The following is a 22,586-nucleotide window of genomic DNA, read 5'->3' on the forward strand; positions in this document are numbered from 1 at the left end:
GATGCATTCTTTCATCCGAAGACTCATTAATGACGTTTATGTACGGCGGTTTTTCCTGCGATGCCATTCGAGATGCAGGATGTTCACACCACACAGCCTTCCAGGTGTCTTTGAACTATTGAAGAGTGGAGGTTTTTATTGTCACTGCTAGAACAGTGAGATTGAGTTTGGTACTCTTCATATCAATAGCAATGTTATGATTCAACATAGACACTGAACTGATCATGAACACTGACCTGATAATCATGTGACATACCAACCACTCGGTTTTGTGAAAATTGTCCAATCTTCTTATAGTTTCTCTGAGGCAGAGCAAACTGAAGGATGAAGTTGTGTACAGCCATGAGAGGATAAAACACCCAGAGTCTGTGTCCGGAAACGTCCAGATTTCAATTCTTAACAAAACTGAAATGAAACAAAAGAGTGAAGCTTTCATTGGATCCAACATATCTCATGATGTAAATACACACCATGAGAAACCCTGCTTAAACACTTTGTGGATGCAGAAGGTGTCCACATGACCATTCACACACACACACACACACACACACACACACACACACACACACACACACACCCCAGTGATGAGCGCAGTGTTCAAACCCTTTGTGGAGGAACTTTTCTCAAGGACGATGGGGAGAGATGGGAGATCAAAACGCTGATCTTGATATTGGAAGATAACCAGCTTCTCCAGCTGTGTCCAGATGTGCTGATGGAGGAACTTATCAAACATGTTGGAGCCTCACAGCAACTGAGTCTGAATTTAAAACAAGACGATCACTGAACCCTAAAGTAAACACAGAACATATCATTTATAAAGTCCATAGATAAAAGTTGTGGTGAGCCAGCTGGAGAAACATCTCAGTCAGGTTGTACCTCCTTTAACTCACACACTATTTCCAAAATACAAGTGTTTCCATATCCTGCAGATCACGCTGCCTGCTCTCCTCCTATACTTGCATCAGTTTCCACATATCCGGTCCAAATGTCAGGCTTGTACCAGTTTTATCGATCCAACGCTTCAGTGCTTTTACATGAAGGATGCATTTGATTAGAAAAGGTTGGTCTGTTTCAACTCATGTTTATGATCGTTTGAAGATTAAAATATTGATTTTCTGCACTAATTAGAAGAAGAACTTTGCTCAGACTCAAAATTGACAGTTTTTTAGCCTTTTTTTCAGGTTGTTAAGGTTTTGGTTTTCTTTTAAAATGTAAAAACCCTGCAGAGTGTAGATTTGGTAACATTAAAGCACATACCCTGAGCCTGTCCCTGCTGAACAGTGCAGCAGAGGCTTTACAGCCACGTTCTATCACAAAGAATGAAGCCTGTTCAGTGTTTCCTGCACAGACAGTTTTGACTCGTCGCTTCTTTTAATCTTGCCAATCTGTTGTGTGTAAAATGATTTGTGCGTCTTGTTCCCGTGCCCATGTTTGTGTGTGTTTGGGTGTGAGGAAGCGTTCCCATCGCCGTGCCCTCTCCGCGGCGTGTGGCAGCGCTTCGCCGAGCCAGCTTCCATCCTGGCAGCGGATTTCAGGTCGGCGCCAGCTCCCTGTGCAGCTGTCAGCCTCCTTCATCACGGTCCGCAGGCACGCCGACGCACAACCACACACAACCACACACAACCACACACTGATGCAGACGGAAACCAGACCAACACAACTCGTTTGGAATGAATAATATGCTTAACGCTGTCTGGATATTTCTTAGCTTGGTGGTCTGTGTTCCACTTCCTCCCCAGCAGCTAACGCTAGCTCCTGCTAGCTGTCAGGAGAACTGAGAGGGTTTTATATTCTACTGGATTATTCAGGATATCAGTAAAGCAGAGCTCCACCTCCGGAGGGAGGGGTTATCTCTAGGGGGAGGGACTATCTCCAGGGGGAGGGGTTATCTCCCCTCATGATGTCATGAAGGGAGTTCCTCTGAATCTCCTGTTTGAGCTCAGATTCAGTAGAAAGAGGATCCAGTGAAGGGGATCACAGTTTCGTCAGTTCAGGCTGTGAGGACACAGATTGTTGTAAGAAAATCATTACAAAGAGAACGTTACATAATAGGGAACCTTTAAATGTGCTGAGAAGTTTCATGGACTTTCAGTTTGTTCTCCACAAACAAGTCATTCCATCAGTGAAATCCCAAAACATTGATCACTGACAAACGTTTTAAGAACTTTGAGAACTTTGAGACACATTTTGTGTCTGTGGCTACTGGAACAGGCACAGATTGGCTCATTCACCAGCAGGATACAATGAGGATCTGGTGAAGACAAAAACATTGGATTTATCTTTTTTTTTTTTCTGATGCAACTCAATTGAGGTGAATTGAGTTTGACACTGTGAGCTGTAAGTATTCAGCTTCGGTCTGGAAATGAGAAGATGTCAGATTGTGCTGCTGTTGATGTTGTAACTCATTTTAATGTCCAACACAAGTGAAATCAAAATTCAAAAAACAGAAACTAAATTCCCAAAAGCCCAAGACAGGAAGTCAAGGAGTCTGAAGCCTGGTTTGAAATAGCAGTGTTTGTGAAGACCAGCTGTGTGTGAACAGAGCCTCAGACAAGAGACCCAGAATCTCACCAAAAACTCAAGTCAGGTTTATTTCTGGTCTGTGATTGTTATGACATATTGTACATTTTTTGTTGTATTTTTGTGGTTGTTGCAGATGTCTGTGAAGATTCTCTGCTTTGTAAACAAGTTGCAGGAAGCCGTCCGCTGAGCGGTCTGTGACTGAACTTTCCAGTGGGAGAGTTAATCTGCAGCCGCTGACTCATCAGTTTGGGTGAAACAAAAAGCCGGAGCCCGGTGGGGGGCCGCCCTGGGCTCCGGGGATCCGTCACTCCGCCAGATATTTTCTGTTGTAGTGTACACACACTTTAACCCACCTCCACTGGGCCCCTCCTCGCCATGCATATCAATGCTTTATGAGCGGTGCAGGGAGGAAACCAGGCACTGGGAGGAGAGCTGCAGAGTCGGGGAGAGCGAGGAGGGAGGATTGGGCCGAGCACTGAGGCCCGGGCAACAGTCGGAATCAATCAAGTCTGGAGGATTACTGCTCCACTGACTTGTGATCAATAGATCCTGAACACTATCCCCTGCCAGGAGGGCTGACGGTCTAAATGAGGGTCCGAAAGCCGCGCCCCACCCACCGCCCTCGTCTCACCGGTGTGTTTTAAATGAGGAAAAGCAAAGATGCAGGTTTTGTCGGGAGTGAAGAGGGCAAAGATTGGATCTTGGTCCGGTGGTTTTGAACAAAGCTGGAGGAGTGTTGCATATTCAGCTGGGAGGAACATGGAGCCTCAGCCTCGGGGCCTTTGTGCCTGTGGCTGCCCGGCTTTCTTGTTTCACAAATGGTCGGGGAACTTTCTTTTTTTTTTACAGGGCCTGATGAATGAAAGGACAGACGTGCTTGCTCTTCCACATCAAATCCTCAGAGAGAGCTGCACATCTGAGCTCCTCTCAGTCCTGAAAACAAGAGGGAAAAAAAGGAAAACAGGAAAATACGAGCTCTTCTCCTGGAGTTGACTGGGGTTGTTTAAAATCCAGAGGATTTTTAAAGAGGTTTGTGATAGTGAAATGATTGTGCCATGTGGTCTGATGAGCAGAGCGCCGGGCTGACTGAAAAGACGCTTCCACACACTGACACCTGTCTCGTCGGTTGTCAAGAAGGATGTCTGTAAATTTGGTTGAACCCCGTCGTCCCTGGCTGACAAACACGACCGTCCGTCCCCAGCAGATGGCAGTCCTGCTATCCTCATCCCGGCCGCGGACGCTCGGCCTGCAGCCTGCAGCCCGGGGTCTGCTCGGCTCAGGGTTTAACTGTGTGTTAAAGTACCAGGATCGCAGATGACTGGTGGCCGAGAGAGAGAGAGAGGGAGGGAGCTAGAGAGAGAGAGAGAGGCAGCCCAAATAACAGGTTCCCTGGCCCCGAGCCATCAAACTCACAAACTGCTCACACATGCTGCAACATAACAATAAAGCACACCATTCCTCTGTTAATAGGCAATCTGTGTTGCCATGAACATTTAGCCTAATAACTGTTACTGCTGAGTAAATGATGCCACGGGCCTGTCACTGTCTGGAAATGATGCCGCCGCCTCCACCGGCCTCGCCGTCAATAATCCACCTTTTTACAGCAGGCCTGACTCATACACACTCATAAAGTGGAAACGCTCCAAAACTCAGAAATATAAAGTGAGTTTTTTTTATTTTACATCAGACAAATAAAGTAGACCACCGGTTAAGGAGATTTTTATTTTTAGTATTGTTATTGCTTTTAATGTAATTGTTTTCTCGCATAGGGAAGAGAAAGCCAATTGCCTGCATGATACACGACATTAAGCCTTTATATGGAGCATACTGAAATACTCTTCAACCCTAGGCACTGTGTGAAAGGTATTTAAACACTCGCTAATTATCCCACACTTTTTAAATTCACAAAAGAGAAATCAAAACTTCACCATATGTCATGTATCTCTAATAACAGCTGTGGATAAAGTGTAAAACGGGTTACAAACACTTAAAATGCATTTAAATGACAGTTATTTATCACTGGATTTAATATATTTTCACATCTCACAATGTCAGACAAAGAAAGCCCATTTCTTTATTTCAATACATAAGAACACACAAGACGTATTGTCATTAACACAAACTCTGAACACAACACGGGCTGCAGCTCGTCGAGGCCTCACTGCTCCTCGTCTCTCTGTTATGGACTCTTCATGGTCAGTTTGGAGGAAACGAGGATAAACGAGGACGCGGCTGACAGGAGAAGACGCTGGGTGCGGACGTTTCGCAGAGGCACTGCGATGGCGCTCCAGACCAGCCCGGCCTGAGCTATGAGGGGGAAGAAGGCATAATGTCATTACAGGAGTAATGAGAGCAGAGGACCGGCGTGGAGGCAGTGACCCGGCAGCCGGCTACCTGCTACCTTGTAGCCGTAATATCTCTGGTCAGGTAATTAGTTACCCATTAATACACAGAGATGATCTGATCTTCCCAATTAGGAGGCTCTGCTATGACTCACCAGGACCCGGCTGTCAGTGTTATAGCACTAACTGAACCGGCGAGTCGAGCTGAGCCCATCCAGGCCCTGGTCCACTGCAGGAGAACCGGGAACACTCCCACCACTGCTCTTTACTGTACGGCTCGCACTGTGATTTACAACGTCTCAGAATGCTCCGACAGCATCCCACAAGCCCGGAGAGGAGGAGGCTCGGTCCAGACAGCTGCAACTGTCAAGAAATGTGTCTGTCCACGTCAAACACTGCAGGACTGGTGGACTGGAGCTGTAAGGCTGCCATGGATGGACAGAAGTCCTCCAACACCACAGAAGAAGACGTGAACCAGGTGCCAGTGAACGTCAGAACACGAGTGGTGATTATAGGACCAGGACGGAGCTTCAGATCGAGACCATCGCAGTGTCAGTGTTGGAGCATCGCTGTGGTTTCACCACAAAGGAAACACTGAACACACATTTCCAGGTTCACCTTTCAAAACTTGTCTTCTTTATGTAGACAGAACGTCCATCCAGATTCGGCTGAACCGGTTCCACGTGCACTGGCCTGTCATCGCATCGGCGTTTTGTCATATTTGTAAGCAGTGTGAATCAGTCCTCAGCAGGGACCAGCTGTTGTTGTGGGACGGTTCCTCTCCTGGCTCTCCACGGCTCATATTGACACACTTTATCATTACATCTTAATGTTTTGTCCCACAGGCTTTGGGTTTCTGACTGATAATCTGAGTCATTTACTGTCTACTCTTATTTGTTTGATGACCTTTTCCAAACACCAATAAATCACTAAGAAGACGAACATGGGATCATTCAGGAAGTGCACCCTGCAGTGCATGTGACTGCGTGTTCCTGTGTTTGATGCACATCGTGTTAGAGCTACTGAAGTGAAGCTCTGCTTTATTTAGAGGAAACCGTGGCGGCTCCTCCACAGGTGTTGTCTTCACCCGGTCTCCGATGCCCAGAGCACATTTCACACAATCAGCAGGACGCATCCGGAGGCAGCAGGCTGGGTGTGGAGGGGGTGACGAGTGGAGATTCGCCTCGTTTGTGTTTGAGAAACAGCGGCGTAAAGAGTCGGCAAATAAGAGGCAGGTTTGGAGTCGTGGCGCTCAGGAATCGGAGCGGAGCGGAGTGGCAGCGAGGGTTTACATGGGAATTATCTGTGTGTCTGCCGCACGCCGCCGACGCATGTGGAGGGCGTGCAGCTCTGTCAGCGGCGGACTGGAGGCTGGATTTGTCTCATCAATGACATGTACACTTAGGGGCTTATGGGCCAAAGCCTGAAACTTAGCCAGAAATAGCTAATGAGTGCCTGCGCGCCATTAGCTGAGCCAAGACAGGAATCCATGCATTATTCAGCCGGGGGAGCGCGGCCAGCAGATCCCCTCCTACACTTATTACTCCACACAGGTTACACACTTAATACACAGCATCAAAGCGGTACAACTGCCCAGCATGCACCTCTCTTTCAAGATGTAATGACAGCATGCTAATCGCGCTGCCGGGTGAGTCTGCTCTGGCGTCGATGTCGGGCTGATTTGCGGACGCAGCACAGCCGGGTGTGCAGTGAGGAACACGGCGTCCTGAACCCGGGGAGCCCTGCGGGGGGCCTCTGTAACCCGCCACAGCCTCGGCGGCGGACATGTGTCTCCGGCTCCTCGCGTCCCGTCGCCGCAGCTCGTTCATCGACGGCGGCAGAGACCGGCTCGGTCCTCCCGGAGATCACAGCCTTCACACCGAGACGCCTTTCATCTCGCCTATTGACCGCCGCCGTATCCCGTGGCTTGATTGGACCGCAGCAGACAACATCTGAGCTCTCACTCCTTCCCCGCTCGCTCACTCCATACCTGCCTCGCCGCCAACGCCGCGCTTGTGTTTGCCTTTCATTAGCTTTCATCTCTCCGGCTTATTGAACTCCACCACCGGCATCAGAGTGATGCTTTGATGGTGCCGCTCCTCCACACAAATCCATATTTACCCCCTTTAAATATTTTCATGCTAACAAATGGTTTGCAGTGTCTGCTGTTCTGGGGCGACGCGTGACTTCCAGACGGCGTGCACGGAGCGGCCCGGTCTGCCTGCACTACCCTCACACAGTTTACCTTTCCTCGGAGCAGCGGCCCGGGAGAGAAGAACAAAAATATGTTTACACTCAGTATCGGCCTCGCCTTCTGTCTGAGATTTACAGAGGCGGCCAGAGACGCGCAGGAAGGCCGGCGGCGGACACTTTCAGGAAATACGCTCACAGACACAGGCCGACATAAATAGCATCGTTCATTCTGCTCACTTTGAAATAGTGTCTTCATCTTTCCTCCTTCATCACTGTGCAAGCGGCTTCTCCGCCACACACACTCACACACGCGCTCGCAGCTCTCAGGGGTTGTGAGTATTTCAGACAGTAATTGTGTGGCGCTGCAGGTCTGCTGGATTTAGTTTTCCTGCGGGGATTCGTGTTAGCAGGTGGCGCACTGTCCCCTCATAATGGAGAGTAAAGCCCCCGGCAGCGTCTCACGCCGCCGTATCAAGTGTTCAGCTTCCACTATTTACACCTGGGTACAGGTGTTCGTTCAGAGCTGCCGCCGCAGCGTTTCACTTTGCTGATTTAACTCTCAGACGTCTCCATTCAACACCCGGCTGATAAAAGCTTTTTTTCAAACACTTTTTTTTCTTTTCTGTCTTCAAGTTATGGGATTTAAGACAAAACATGACTAGAAATGAATAAAAAGCTGTATACATAGGCACAATCCTGAAATAATTCTGACAGCGTCTTGCTCAATGGCACTTCAGCACATGGACAGAGTGAGATGGGGGATCAAACCACACACATCTGGATTGGAAAATGACCCAAACACCACCAAGATGGCAATGAGTTGCACTTAATAATTACATTTAAAGGAAAAGTTTGGTTTAAACAGCTTTCATGTTGTTTATAGAAGGTAGTAGAACAATCTCCTCACCCAGAAGGCTTTTCTGATCCCAACAGAGCTTCGGGAGAAAGTTAGATCCAAAATCGAGCGGCGGACATCCGTATAGGTCTAGCAGACGGGGCATCGGTAACGCCGCTCCTAAAACGGCTTTAATCGTCCAAAAACTCATTAGTTTCACCAACATTTCCTCCTGGTCCGCTCAGCCTCTCCTCCACAGATTTTCATCCATTTTGCACTAAACTGGAAGAAGAAAGTTGTTGTTTATCCTCCGGTTGCCCCGGAAACAATGAGCCATACTGGGCGTGGCGCGGCAGCAGTAAACAAAGCTTTCAGGTCAGAGGTCAGCAAAACCACAACATGTATCTTGTAATATGTTTGAAGTCCAGAGGCGTTTGGCAGCGTGAGGATGTTTATTCCCGAGAGCAGGTATCAGACACGTGTCGGCATCGGCAGTCAAACACAACACTGCGGCTTCCGTAGCTCCGGCTTACCGAGACACAGATATCTGGACACGCTGCTCTGACCGAACATATATGACATTTATCTGGACCCCGGGCTGTGGAGAAGAGGCTGAGGGACCAGGAGGAAATGTTGGTGAAACTAATGAGTTTTTGGACGATTAAAGCCGTTTTAGGAGCGGCGTTACCGATGCCCCGTCTGCTAGACCTATACGGATGTCCGCCGCTCGATCTTGGATCTAAATTTCTCCTGAAACACTGTTGGGATCAGAAAAGCCTTCTGGGTGAGTACCGTATTGGCCTGAATATAAGACGACCCCTATTTTTCAAATATCATTTTGTGAAAATAAAAATATGTTGAAGACAATAAGGTTACTCACAAGAGAACTTTTTATTGTAACAATTATTCTAAACTCAAAAACTCACAACAGAGATAACATTGCATTTGATTGAAGATCAAAAAATATCACTGCAGTATTAGATAAAAAATATATTCTCTTTCTCAAAAAAAGCAACAATAAGTGACAATTAAGAACCTCAAAGGTTCAATAACTGCATTAATGATGTAAATAACTTTATAACCATCAAATTCTAGTTCCATTCAGCTTCATGAACATTAATAATTCAGCCTCCTGAATGTTGGGTTCAGTTTGGCCTGTAGAGAACAGTTCTTCAGAGAGAAAGCAGGAGATTTCAGCTGCTCTGAGCTTTTATTACTTTCTCCTGAAGGCTGCAAAACTGAAACAAACCAGATATACATAGAAGTGAACAAATACACAAGATGGATCACAACATACATCACTGTCTAATAAGAAAACAAGTCAGTATTTAAAATCGAAGCCGCTAGCTCAATGCTAACTATTAATAGAAACGCCATTAACATGCTAACGGGATTAGCATCTGCGTTGAAACTTCAAAACAAACTGACAAACTCAAAAGTATCAGTTCCACCTCCATCCTGAACATCAACTAAGTATACTCGAGTACTTACAGGCAGATATTTTCGACTCTGTTTGAAATGAAGCTTAGAAAAACCACCAGCAGCCACACTGCTCAGTCTTCTTCTCTCACTGCTGCAGGCTGACTCTCTGTCCAGCTCACTAGCTCCCCCTAACGGGGGGCGGAGCCACTGCATGGAGCAGAGGCAGTACAGCTCCCCGGGACTCTGGCTCCATCCAGTCCTCCATTATAGCACCACCCTATTTTTGAGAAAACCCTTCCTGGAAAAAATATCTGGCGACTGGCGACCTGTCCAGGGTGTACCCTGCCTTCGCCCACAGCAGCTGGGATCGGCTCCAGCCACCCGCGACCCCGAAAGGGAGAAGCGGCAGAAAATGAATGAATGAATTCCGGCCAATACGGTTTATTGTTGTTCTACTTCATTCTATAAACGTGAAAGCTGTTTAAACCGTACTTATCCTTCAACTGCAAATATAATCTCTCCATTGAATGACTTCAGTTTGATTTTCAAAACAGAACGAAATCTTTGAAATAGTTTCTGAAACAGATCAGAATCCACAATATGAACAACAAAAACAAAACTTAAACCAAAAATGTACAGAATGGAGAACTTTCTGTTTTGTAATTTACACAGTGCCTCTCCAGAGACAAATATACTCTTTATCTTCGTAGCTTGCACTCGGTTCATGGATGGTATCTGCAGCCTTTCCCTTTCTACCTGCCTTCCGACGGCGTTCTCTGCAGAGCTGTCGCTCCGCTGAGTCAAACCACAACACTGGTTGCTAAGGACGCTGACCTCCGACCCGGAAGGAAGTTGATGTGCGACACTCTACAGGTGCTCATCTTATTGTCATCTCGTGGTCACCTCACATTAATCTCATGCGTCATGTTAGACCCCCGCTGGGGTGGTGTCCCTCTGTTACTGCATTTTGACACTCCTGGTGTGTAGATTTAGTGAGAAATATTGAGATATAAAGTCATTTTATTAGCAGGTCCTCAATAGTGAATGGGAAGGAGAACTAACAGCTCAACTGACATCATGTTTCCCACGAGTTCAGACATTTACCTGTGGAAATCTGAGAGTTCCCAGTGGCGTTCAGCTAAACTTCTGTAACATGTGAAGCCCTGCTGCCAGGCTTGTATCCTCGTCTCATTGCACAGTCTGGAAGCTGGTATTTCATTCAAGACGAGGTGTTTTCTGCCCGCTTTGTTGTGCTGAACGAACCAAGTCTTCAGTGAGGAAACACTGGCTCGGCGTTACATCAGCCCTGGAACGTTCACTCTAACAAGACTGTATCATCAACATCTTGTTAGAGTCTTGGAGGGAGAGCGAAGAGACAGGCTATCCTGAGCACCCCGTGGTTTAATTGTTTTGCTTTCCGTGTCAACAGCAAAGCTCGGCTGGAAAATCTCCCTGTTTTAAGCGTGATTACAATTTTTCGCCACAAAGTCAGAACACAACTCTCATGTTGAAATGAATAACTTGCCATGCAAATGAGGCAAAGTGATGGGGGCTTTTTATTTGAAGCCGAACCTTTTGTTGTCAGCTCCAACTGTACTCTCTGTTTTTAAACCCAGCAAGGGACCTTTTACACATTTCAATGGGGAATTGGCTTTGAATAATTCAACAGACTAATCCGCCATTGCTGCTGCTTTGGTCTGTGTGGGCCTGCTGTTCGGAGCCGCCGCCGCCGCCGCCGAGTCGATATGCAGCCGCTGAAAGGAGACGGGGAGAGGAAGACAGGCAGGAGGAGACGGACGGGGCGAAGGTGAAGGCAGAGAGGTGAGCATGGGGAGCCTACTTATGTTAATTACAGTGTGCTTAATCCTGGAAACTAACAACGCTGTCATGGGGCCACTGTGGCTAATGCTGTTAAACAACACCTGATATTACAGAACAATCACTCTGTCTTCATGCAAACAAGGAAATACAGTATGTGGTGCGAATCGCAGGAAACACTCTGGATCCTACACATCCTCACATCCTGAGCGGCCACACATTAACAGGTATTTATCCCAGAAGGAGCGGCATGGCGGTGTGTGCAGCAGCCATCTGCCTCTCACACAGTAACACGATTAAGATAATTAATTGAAATCCGGATGATCAATGCGGCCGTAACGCGCTCTATGTGCGCAGTTTTATTGCCCCTTGTCTCCTGTATCGTTTGATCATCTTTGATTCCGTGTGTTTCTGCGCTTTTCATTTGGTTGTTTATGGCCGTAACATCAAAAACGCTGCAGAGTCATTAGCGAGAAGCCGTTTGAAAGGGTTGATGCAACACTGCGGATGGTTTACAGGCGCACGTGCAGCGCACAAACCCCCGTCTGAGAGACGAAAGCCGTAAAAACGCCGTGAGATGAGACGGTTGGCGTGCCCCGCGCTCCTCCAGCGCCGGGCGGAGGCTGCAGGACGCAGTATTTACACGCCGGCACTTGATTGGGAACACATCAGCGTCCGTTCGTCAATCCTGGAGCCTCTAATCACCTGAACCCTGAAGGAGCTGCTCTGGAGGGACGCAGCTCCTCCCCAGACCTGCTTCAGAACCCTTTCAGCTGTCAGACCAGTTTCTCCTGATTAAATGAAGACTGTGTGTGGCAGATGTGAGCTCCTGGGAACTTTCGGTGTCTTGTTTCCAAAAAAAAACAAAGTTGCGTTCTGTGAATGGGTGACTTCCTGAAAGCGTCCGTTCACTCCCCGGCGGTGCTTGATGCCCTCAGAGGGTCGTGAGTGAGATGAAGGTCTCTTAATTTTCAGTTCACTGCCAGAGTGAAATCCTGGAGCGTGTCCAAGACTCGCTGAAGTCAAGTTACAGTTACTGAAGATAGTTAGTGGTGTAACTAACACGGGTAGCTGATGTCTGGGCGTTGCTCCGGGGCGTTCGCAGCTCTCTGCTGGAATTCAGCAGCTGAATAAGAAAATGAAGCTCCTCCACAGCCGCTGCTGCAGCTGCTGCTGGTCGTCCCAGAGGCGGGCGGGCCTCGGCTGTGTGGAGGGAGCCCGCTACCGGTCTGCTGCGGAGCCATCCCAGACCTGCAGTCGTTGGTTCTTCATGTGACGAACGGCGCAGGACGGGTGGAGAAGTGGAACCTCACCAGGAAAACTCAGGTCTGAGGCTCACGTGATGCAAAGTTGTAGCAGCTGCAGTCTTCAAAGTCAACACACTTTCCAGTGTTTATATATTCTATAGTAGACATACAGCTTTGTTATTAAGTACCTACAACGGTACTCAGTATTGGCAAGTACCCAAGTATATGTACTCAGAAGAAGTGATATGAATGTCCCGGCCACTGTACTGAGTGCTCAAGTATGCAAATATGTCCATTTATGTACATGCGGATAAGTGTTTGAGTCCATTACTGCGGATCATACATGAGCTGATTGTATCTCTCTTCAACAACAGCAGAGAAATGTTTGTGTGTGAAAAGCAGAGGAAGAAGGCGAGCGAGCGGGAGGAAGGAGATGGCAGCTCGAGTGTTTCTCGTTATGCTTAAAATTATGCAAAAGCACACTGAGCAGCATGAAGATCAAAGATAAAGGCCATAGGGCATGCACATTAAGAGTTATAACGAGAGCCCTCAGCTGTACTCTGTTTAATTATTGAAACAAGAAACATCTTAGATATTTTAAAGAGCCTGTAATAGTGCGCTTCAAAAAGAAACGCTCCTGTAAAGACCGAATCCAGAGAGAGAAGACCAGAAAACACCGTCTCACGTCGAGGCAGGATCGGACGGTTGGTTCCGGAGAGAACCGTCACACTCGGCCTGAACTCAGCCGACGTTTTCTAAATGAGGCCCGACGAGAAGAAAAGTGAAACGACTCCTCAAACACAACGCCCACCGTCACCTGGCGACGTCCCGAGAGACAGATGAAGTCGAACCATGCTCCCCGCCTCAGAGTTCAGCCTCTCAACACAAACAGAGATCCGTCAGCGCCAACAGCAGGACGGCAGCTCACAGCAGGGCGCCTGAGTGGAGTTTGCATGTTCTCTCTTTGATTGCAGTGTTCGGCTGGTGCTAAAGGGAGACTGTAACTGTCCGATGGTGGTGAACGCCAGTGGGGTCTGGTTCCAGCGGACCTGGCAGAGCCTCTCGGCCGGAGCGGGGTCGCCTCCTGGTCCGGTGTGGATCTGGAGCGTCCTGGTCGGCGGTGGAGGGGTCCGACACGTCTGAGAGCGAGCAGCGAGGGAGGAAACCAGGGCTGAGGGCCACATTAATCCCTGTCAGCACAAGCCAAATTATTTATCGCCGTGTGCAAACAAACGGTGTCCTGGACAGGCTGGGGGGGGGGGGGGGGGGGGGGGGGGGGTCTGGTGTGTGAGGTCCTGCAGGGCTGCCAGCGATGCTGCAGCCTGACCCCCATCACTCTTCCTCTTATCTCTCCTCCTCGGCCCCCTCCTCATTACTCCTCTCGCAGAGAGAGAGCGAGGGAGAGAGAGAGAGAGAGAGCTGCTCGACCGCCCGACGTCTCCATTTCCACAGTCCGGTGACATTTTCTGCGCCGCTGTCTCTGCTTCCCCTGTTTTTCCTTTTCAAGCTCTCATTCGCGCTCCATTGATCAAGCCAGCCGAAGACCGTCTCTGTGGAATCTGCACATTCATTTGTGAGAAAGCGTGTGAGTCCGGGCTGCATGTTTGTGTGTTCATGAGCAGCATGAGGAGATGTGGGGGGGTGGAGGGGTGGGGGGCTGATCAGTCTCGCCCAGGCAGCCTGGAAGTTTCAATCAATAAGCAGTCCCTGTAGCTGCCCCGAGCAAGCTGTTTGAAAAGTCAGAGTAGCATGAAATGGCCATTATTAAATTACTGGGACGGACACATTCAGAGGGCCATTGCATTAAGACGGCAAGCTCCCCCAATTAGTGGATCAGCACATTAATAGCCCTGGATGAGAACACCATCTGATCAGAGATTAGACGCACTCACAATCTATTGACCTGCTTTACTGGAGCTCAGACGCTGCGCCCAGCGCTCCCCGTCCCGCTTCAGCTCAAAACACAAACCAGGCTTTAAATATGTTTCCACAGAACGCCTTCTCGTCTCCCTGCAGCTGTTCGGGGAACGTTCTGCTGACTCAAACTTCATCCGTTTGCACGTTGAAAAACTGCAGCTCAAACAGAGACGAACGCTTCCCCTCCGTCACCGTTTTCCTGGGTTTAATGTAAAGATGGGAGCTTTCAGTGAGGCTCTGCAGCGTCACCGCAAACCCAGCGAGAGACGGGATTCAGACAGGGAGCTTCGCCTCGGTACCTGGTCCCAGAGGAGGAGGGCTGGTTTGAGCTCTTCATGTTTCCATAAGGTTCCTCAGCAGAGGATTCAGTGTTTCACAGCAGCCTGGCACACCTTCAGAGCCTTGTGACTGATGTTTTTAATATGAATTATTCACCCAGAGAGCCGGCCGTTGGAAGCTAGCCCTTGTTTTTAAGAAGCACCTTGTTGGCTCCTAATTTTACAGCCGGTCGGGCAGAAGCGCAGCGGCTAACCCGCGGGGCGCGCCCACAGCCGGGGATTCCTGTTTCCCCGTTCCCTCCCAGCGAGCGGGCAGGGTGAGGCCGCACCCGCACTGCTGGGACGCCGCCATCGTTATTTCACTCTCATTTCAGAGCTGCACCAGCCCCGCAGCACCGCCATCGCATATCACTGCCTCTTCCCACCTTCAGCCGGCGTAGATCTACCAACCCCGAGGCGGGATGAGTCCAGCAGGCCGCTCACTGTCTGCACGTATTGATTCTGTTCTCCTGCATTCACCCACACACACACACACACAGGCGCAGCATCCAGCTTCACTTGTTAACCCCTGACCCCTGGGATGTAGACCACTCAGTGCATCACAGTACAAAGACAGCGGGAGACAGACTGCCAGCGCCGCTGCTGGACCTGGATCCGGCTCACGGCTGATTTATATGTGAGCCGTCAGGCTCACCTTAGCTCGTACAGCCCAGTTAGGTCTGGAGAGGTCAGCGGCAGGAGAACAGCCACTGCTGGCGCCTCTGAGAGCTCTGTCCACATGCAGACGCTGGCGTGCTAACAGCTAACGGTGCCAACAGCTGACGGTGCTAACAGCTAACGGTGCTAACAGCCAACGGTGCTAACAGCTAACGGTGCCAACAGCTGACGGTGCTAACAGCTAACGGTGCTAACAGCTAACGGTGCCAACAGCTGACAGTGCTAACAGCTAACGGTGCCAACAGCTGACGGTGCTAACAGCTAACGGTGCTAACAGCTAACGGTGCCAACAGCTGACGGTGCTAACAGCTAACGGTGCTAACAGCCAACGGTGCTAACAGCTCACGGTGCCAACAGCTGACGGTGCTAACAGCTAACGGTGCTAACAGCTAACGGTGCCAACAGCTGACGGTGCTAACAGCTAACGGTGCCAACAGCTGACGGTGCTAACAGCTAACGGTGCTAACAGCTAACGGTGCCAACAGCTGACGGTGCTAACAGCTAACGGTGCTAACAGCCAACGGTGCTAACAGCTTACAGTACTAACAGCTAATGGTGCTAACACCAGCTTCGGTTTCCTCCTTCATCAAACAAACACCGCTAGCACAAGCCGATGCCAAAACCTCCACTGAATCAAAAGATTCGGTTCAGCAGATCTGATGAGATGTTACTGAACGTTTCAGAGAGATGCCCGGGAGGATCCCAACCACCAAACAGCTGATCGAGCACTTAGCATGAGACAACTTCATAAAATGATTCTTTGGTCGCTGTGGTTGAGAGTGTTTCCGGGCGTTTTAGTGAAAAGCTCTACAAGCAAATTAACAGGGAATCGTTAATTCAAAGACTAATGCAAAATAAAAGAAAACATCTTTATTGCTCTATTTATCAGTGCAGTTTATTTAAAATAAATCATGTGGTTGTGCTATGACTATCCTAGGGGGCGCTACAGCGCCCTCAACCCCGCTCTGCCTTACCGTCGCTATGGCGGAGCTCTCCAACAGGCCGCAGCTCCGAACGCATCGGCTGGAGTTTTCCTGTTAAAGTAGCTCCTGATTTATTTCTTGCAGCAACGTTAGAGAATATGGCGAGCCGAGGATGCAGCGACACATCGACAGGCCGGCATTAGCATGAAATCCATACCAGGGTGTGTGTGTGTGTGTGTGTGTGTGTGTGCTGAAGGCTGCGGAACGACGCCGCTGCCTCTCACACACTTCAGCGTGTTTTCACCAGCAGGCAGAACGTCGAAGCTGCTCTGAGATTCATCCGCAAAACTTTAACGAGTTCAGCATTTTGACTGAATCCTGCTCGGCTGGTCGAAACAACAACACCTTAATAACTCATAAATAACTCATGTTCTCAGTGAGGAGGAGTTTAGTGAGAATCAGATTTTAACAGTCAGGGATTAAAATGTCTTACTGTTGATTTTCTCTCATGTTTCCTTTGAAATAACATGAATTAAACACTCTTTGCTCATCAAATGAACTGTGATGATATTTGTTGGACTGTCTTCACTTTTAGACATTAAACATGAAGGAAAAGTGTCTCAACATGATACTGAATCAACGCTGATGCGAGTTATTCAGTGTTCCTCTTCTACTCAAAACAACAAGTCATTTACTGTTTTAATAGGAAGGATGAAGACGACTTAACTGAAAATCTCCTACCAGATCATGTTTCCTTCATGACTTAAGAAGCTTTGACTCCTGGAGGGAGAGAATGTGTGTTGATGTCGAACAGAAACTCGTTTTTGTGTACTGTTAATGGGTTTTTTCTGCTCGGGGATGTTTAATGTCTGAACCCGGAGTGAGGGCCCCGGGAGGCCGGCAGCAGGAAGGTAAACTCCGGTGAGTCTGCCGTCAGCAGAAGTGAGCAGCGTATCTGCAACGCGATGAAATATTGAGTCGGTTGTGATTATGAACCCGTCCGTCCCGCTTTTACCTCCAGCGGCTCGGCCCGGATATTGATGAGCTGAGACTTTTTTGTTCGCACTTTGCTCGTCTGCTGGTTTTCTGCAGAGAAATTGGATGTTGTTTGAAGAAAGCTTTGCAGTCTCTTGTTAGCTGGCCTGAGCTCACCCCGCAGGATCCTCCTCCTCAGCGTGTTTGCAGTGAGGAAACAGCCAATTATACAGATGTGTGACGTCCAGCTGTGGGGGGTGGACCCGTCCAGCGGAGACCTCCACCTCTCCGCCTTTTCCTGCCGATTCAGTCCCACAAATCTGGTTTGCAAACTTCACCCCCGGTCCGCCCCTGTCCTCCCCCCCTCCCTGCTCCTCTATAGCAAGAACAAACAGCAGACGAGATCCCAGAAAGCAGCCGCCTGCTGCTGGCCCACATGGACGCGGCCCAGATCGAGCCGCCGAAGCCTGCCGCCGGGCCGAGGGCCAAGGCTTGATCCCCGGCCGACTGGCGTCCTTCCAGCCCGGAGAAACGAGTGTTCTGCCGCTCGCCCCCCTCCATCAGCACCAGCACCATCAGCCCCCCCCGGAGGATGATAGATGCTGCGTCCGCCCCCCACCGCCGGGAGAAACCATCAGACATCTGGATAACTGACCGAGGACCAGAGACAAGACAAGGCAGGAGCTGGGTGTGTGTGTGTGTGTGTGTGTGTGTGTGTGTGTGTGTGTGTGTGTGTGTGTGTGTGTGTGTGTGTGTGTGAGGAGACGGAGATCCCGCCTTCTGGACCGGGTCCGCTCATCAAAGCCCCCCAGCAGAAGGCAGACTGAGCGCACAACTTTCCAGGGAGAATAGCACAATTATAAGAGTACACAGGCTGCTTCATTATTGATGGAGTTGCTTCTCAGCCGCCTCACTGAAACCACCTCTCAATAATTTATCGCCATGGAGACGCGTGTCAAGTCAGTGCGCTCGGACACTTCATGAATATCAAATAAATATGCAAAACAAAAGGAGTGCAGATCATTAAGCGCACTTTAGAACGACTTCGCTGAGGTTTGTTACAAATCAGGAGTCTTGATTGCCGCTCCGCCGCAGCATCCATCACTTCCTCTGATTTGATCTCCAGCGAAACTCCTTGATGAAACCCTCTGGAAGCCGGCGCTCCACCACCGCCACTTCATATCTAATGATCATTTTGAGGGGAACGCGCGACAGTCCAAATCAGCTGTAATGATGATCCTCCATCAGTTATTAACAAGACAATGGCTCTCATTAGTTAATTGCGTAACTTGTGAGATGGGATCCCACGTTCCTCGTGACTTTGAATTTATTCAGCGCATTAGAAGATGATGAACTGGATGATACTCGCCGGTTTTCACTGCTAATGGCCTGATGAGACGGAGACAGGACGGCCAGAGTCCCGGAGTGGCGGAGGCTTCTGCTCACAGGGGATCAACAGATAATTGTTCATCGCTTGTATTACACGGACGCTAATTCGCTTTTAATAAAGCCTGGGTTTATTGGCTCTTATGCAGTGAATCATGCTTTCCTATGGCATCAATAGAAACAAATGGTCAAAACGATGGCTGTGGATGGGGCGTGGTTGTGGGCGTGGCTGAGCAGAGCTGCGTTGGTGGATTTGGGGAAGCGGTTCAGCCAGAGGATTTCCTCCAGAGCTGAGCCCATCAGGGACCAGGGACCCCTCTGCTGCGTCTCTCAGCATCGTGCCGGGAATAAACGAAGCCGACGCTCCAGGCTGAAGACAGAAGAGGCAACAGCTGAACTGAAGACGGAAAATAAAGGGTCAGACGTGTCTGACCGCCTGGAGAGCCCGTCTCTCTCTGCTGGTGTTAACCCTGTGTGTGTTTCACTGCTGATTCAGGCAGAATACTGTAACCTCTTCAATATTCTCACGTTTTGACAGGAACTACGGCATGAGAGGCGTCGACATCAACCGTTTCTCACTGCAGAAATAATGAAAGCCAACTTCACAGCTTTACAAAACACGCTTTAGCTTTAATTCATTTTTGTTAGTAATAAAGATCTTCTGTACAACCTTTAACGTTCACCATGCCTCCAAACAGGCTGACTGAGTGAATCCAGCCTGCTGTGCACGTGCATGTGCATGTGCACGTGCACGTGCACGTGGATCCTCTGCAGACTGAATGCATGTTTAAAGATGCACAACACATCCTGTTAGCTTAGCTGGGTCAGAGTTCAGGGTTACTGCATGTCTCTCTGCATGTGTGTGTGTGTGTGTGTGTGTGTGTGTGTGTGTGTGTGTGTGTGTCTGTACGTGTGTGTGTGTGCGTTTATGAGGGAATGCTGGTCCGTGACGCTGTTCAGTCTGCCGGTCGTCTGATCCGCCGTCTGAAGCTCACAGTGACGACCAGCTGATGGTAAAGGTGGAGGGAGGCTTCGGGTCGATAACTGTTCAGAAGCAGGTAAAGAGCGACAGGAAGTCGCTGCGTGTTTGGCTGAAGACTTGCTCTAGTTGAGGTTAGCAGGTTAAGATGAGTTCGTCCTGGTTTCAATCAAAACAAGTGAAAACGCTGATCTCTCAGTACCTCCGGCTGCTGGTTTACACCTAAAGGAAGCTAACACCACCTGTGTTGTGTGTTTTCCTGGACTGTGATTGGATAGCCTGGTGATACTGCCCCCTGCTGGTTTGGCTGCTCATAGCAGCTCTGAACCAGGTGTATGAAATGAAGATTATTCTGTCCTTGTGGAGGGAGGTAGATCTGTCTGCATATAAAGAGCGGCGTTCAGGACGTTCAGGACATCACAGATTAACCCTCCTCTTTGCTTGTGGACTCGTTTTTGGACCCGTTTTTGTTTTTGACGAGGAGGAGGCGGGATGACCGGTAATTAAAAGTGTGGCGGCGGTCTGTGCGCCGTGTGAGAGTGCTGATGCAGAAACTTCTTTATTATGAATGAGGATGTAAAGAAGGAGCCGGTCAGTGATCCCACATCAGCACTTCCCCGCTGACACCCAATCCTCCGCCTGATAAATGTCTGTCATTGTCTCCTCATGTAGGTGTGGAGCAGCGTTTCAGCTGAGTCCACTGGACTGCAACGCCGCTGCCACCGCCACCGCCGCCACTTTTTAGCCCCCCCCCCCCCCCCCACACACGTATTTCTCCACGTTTCCTCCACACTAATAACAGCACACGAATAGGAAACAATAAACTGAATACTTCTGGAAATCATCTTCCTCATCTAGTCAGTGAACCAAGTCCAGTCATCATCGTCGTTTCAGCTTGAGGAAGATCATGTTGTATTCAGAGATTTTCCAGACGGAGTGTGTGGTGTGTGTTCTCGTGTCACGGCGCTCCAGGCGGCGCTCCGACCCAGACCTGCTCCCATGTGCAGAAATGGATCAGTGCAGCGTCGACCGAGTCTCCTCCACAACCTGAGAGCAGCGCGACGTGCAGCTTCAAAGAAAAGGAAAGCAGAAGAATTTCTGGAACTCTGATCTTATTATTTCCTCTTCTCTCCTCCTCTCTGCCAGTCGGCCCACAGTGAAGTGTGGAGTATTGATCTATTTACCTTCTCCTTCCCTCTGTCTCCCTATTACCCCTTCACTCTCTCTCTCACACACACACACGTCGTATTTCCCATCACGGACGCAGCATTTCATCACACGCAGACCGCGGCCGAGCTCCCGGCTCTCATTGTTCCGCGGGATTCCTTTCATTTGCTGCAGCGTGAAGGAGAAGCGGCCGATCCTCCTCCTCCTCCATCCGGGTCGTAACAAGCTGCAGCTCATCAGGCTCATCACACACACACACACACACACACACACACACACACACACACACACACACACACACACACGCGTTAAAGCACAGGATCCTCACATGAAACGGACCTAACTCAGATGGATAATGCCACAGTCTCATTTTAACACAGTGAGAAACACTACGTCTTCTTTACCCTGCTGGTAATCCGTCACCCGACAATTACTGTGCTTTTAATAATATTCCAGCGTGTAAATGTGTTTCTGGGAACCGGAGCAGAACAAATGCACCACAGCAGGAATGCTTTCCCCCTGCTAACGGGAATGTCTGCAGCCCCTGTTGGACTTGGGGACGAGGCGGAGGACGAGTTGTTTGTGTGAACCTGGACTCTCACAGCAGCAGGAGCGTGCACGGCCAAGTTTGCTATTCCTGACGTGGCTGGAGCCGGCCCCGGGGGGGCTGGGTCTGTTTCTGCTGATTCCACCATGGTGGTTGGGGGGGAGGGGGGGGCAGAGGTGTGGAGGCGCCAGTCACCGCTGGATGCTAATGAGCTGAATAACAATCCGGACGGATCCGTCGTGAACAGCTGCGACTGGCAGAGCCGGCGGGATGACCGGCGTCCCAACGCGCCGTGTGGCCGGAGGCAAACAGCTGCCGGCCGGCCGGCGGCGGGCAGCGGCGTCAGGGAGCTCCAGAGGAGACCTGCTGGAACCCATCCGGGTTCCCCTGGACCACCAGAGACCGGGCTCACTCACAGGACGGATCGGACCAGGACCCGGTCCCTGTGCTCTGCTGCAGTCTGGATGTCTTCTCCCAACACACCCAGGTAGAACATGCTGACTGCCTGGTCCGGGCTCGAACCGGTGACCTCTCCCTGTGAGGCGGGAGAGCCGTTTGTCTTCTCGTCCCTCTTGTCTTGTCCGTATTCTTTCACGCGCTGCACAGGCAGGGCGAGCTGCGGTTTGAATCCGGAGAACGGACATCACACACGGAGCAGGTCGAGAAGAACGGACGACGTGACTCCAGACGAGGCGGAACGAGGGAAGCCACTCCTCCGTCCTCCACCGCCACGTGTGTGTGTGTGTGTGTGTGTGTGTGTGTGCACCTCCACGGGGTTGCGGTGTGGTTTCATCAGCCGGGTGGCGGTCCGGCCGGAGCAGCTCTGCGAGGATCCTGAACAGCAGCGTCTCCTCGCCGCTGTTTGTCGGTACAAACGAGCCCAGAGCGGCGCCGCTCCACCTCAAATCACCATGAAACACGTCGGACTCACCGGAACGGCGTCTGGGTTCCCGCTGCGGGCCGAGACGAGCGCCCCCCCCCCCCCCCCCCCCCCCCCCCCCCACCCCCCGCCACACCTTGACAGTGACAGTGTGTGACAGCAGATGTAATGTGATTTCTCCGTCCCCGGGGTCCGGGGCGCCGCTCTGCTCGCCGGCGACAGCCATGACAGAAGGAGAAGAAACGCCAGAGCGTGGTGACGGCTGGCATCTCTCCCACGGCGTGGAGATCCCTCACCGACGGAGACATCAGGTCTCTGCCTTCAGATTCCCGCCGTCACCTCGTCTCACCGCCTTCCTGTCCGCTGCTCGCCCGGCGTGGCGTTGGCCCGGAGCCGCTTCCTGAAGCCGAGCTGCTTCCCACGGCCGCCGCCGCCTG

The sequence above is a fragment of the Salarias fasciatus genome, unplaced genomic scaffold, assembly GCF_902148845.1.
Source record: "Salarias fasciatus unplaced genomic scaffold, fSalaFa1.1, whole genome shotgun sequence".
NCBI classification, from domain to species: domain Eukaryota; kingdom Metazoa; phylum Chordata; class Actinopteri; order Blenniiformes; family Blenniidae; genus Salarias; species Salarias fasciatus.